Below are 1,797 nucleotides of genomic sequence, written 5' to 3'. Positions count from 1 at the left end.
ATCTTTTCCCTGTGGAATGCCTTGTGGTCTGGGCTATGGTTCCACCCTTCCAGGATGATTTGGGGTTTGGCTCTGATACAACCCTAGGGATATCAGCATCCCAGGATAAACTTCATATTAATATTTCCTGGTTTGGCCCACAGTTCTGACCACAAGAGTAGTGAAATTGGAATCCCAAACTTGTGTGATGCTCAAGCTTGGGTTTTAGAAATCTCAGAAGAGACCTATTTTTTCCACTCTTAACCCATTATATGCAAACAAGTTTTATTTCCTGTTCTGATTCACTTTTAATGGTAAATGCCACTCTTCAGAAGTTCTAGCATTTTATCAGGGCTCCTCAATTCCATATGTCTGCCTTAGACAGACCCAAGCTTCATCTTTTGTGCCCAGACAATGACACCCAAGCACATGGGTTAACAAAACTAATATACACTTCCTACTCCACCCCTTGGACATCACAACATCAGTTCACACTATATCACTCTTAATTTTTAGTTTCCTCTCATTTCCAGAACTGGGGCTTTCTTTTTCCTTTTTGAGATATTTAAAAGATTTTTTGTTAGAATTTTATCCACTTTTTCTAGGTGTTTGTAGAAGAAAAGTTTCAGGTTGCCTTAGTTTACTATATTACCAGAGACAGAAGTCCCTCATACAAATATCATTTTAGTTGCAACCATCTATAAAAACAATATTATAGAAAAATTGAGATTAATCCAGAGAAGAGCTATGTCAACAAACTTTTAACTCATAGTGCTCTACCAATCCTTGCTTGGTTTTTTGTTTGTTTATTTTTTTTAAATCCTTGCTTAGTTTAAATAAAATCACATAACCACATAACTTTTGTTAGGAAACAACAGGTATTCCACATGGATGCCAGATTGATAAAGAGCCTGCAGGCTCTCATTTGAAACAAACTTCCGAAACAAATTTTCTAAGGAATAAGTTAAATGAGCAAAAATCCCTTTGAGAAAAATAATTTTCTCATTACCAGATGTGAATTAGTGGTAGAGTAAACATCTAGGACTCTGTTGCAATAATATCAGTAATTGAAAGATACAGAAATGAGAGATCATGGCATGTCATCATCATGAAAGATATTAGAGGAGACACCTAGTGATTTGGACAGAGAATTCTTGACTTTTCATGTTAAAATACATTCAGCAGGACATCTTTCTTTGTAATTCCCTAGACGTATACCAAAACAACACGTTTTTCATAAGAAAAATCAAACAGGCAAAAAGAATATTTTATCCCTCCTGTCAGACCACCTAAACTTACTTCAGTGCTGAGAGAACCTCAAGGTGATGAGGGGCCCCTTAGGTCAGACCTGCATAAAGTCTTTTAACAGCACTGCCAATAACAATCTAATTTGAGCTAGTTTGAGTTTTCTAGTACCCACATCAAAAGAACCAAGTGAAACTAATTTTAATGATGTATTTTATTTAACTCAGTATGTCCAAAATATTAGCATTTCAACATCTATTCAATGTAAGAAGTATTAATGAGAAACTTCATATGTATTTTCTGTATTGTCTTTGAATTATAGTCAGTATTATATACTAATAGCACATCTCAGTTTGCACTAGCCATATTTCAAGTGCTCACTAGTCTCATATGACTGATGGCTACCATACTGGACAGCACAACTCTAACTCTATCCATTTATAGATGTACTTTTTTCTACAAATATTTTTTGCAAGTGTTTTATTATTTTATTAGAATAACCTTTAGAAGTGAAATTTCTAGGCAAGTAGTATACCAATATCACATTTTAGCTTATTGCCAAATTAACCTCCA

The sequence above is a fragment of the Mustela nigripes genome, chromosome 5 (assembly GCF_022355385.1).
Source record: "Mustela nigripes isolate SB6536 chromosome 5, MUSNIG.SB6536, whole genome shotgun sequence".
Lineage (NCBI taxonomy): Eukaryota > Metazoa > Chordata > Mammalia > Carnivora > Mustelidae > Mustela > Mustela nigripes.
Note: the sequence above shows the minus strand (reverse complement) of the source record.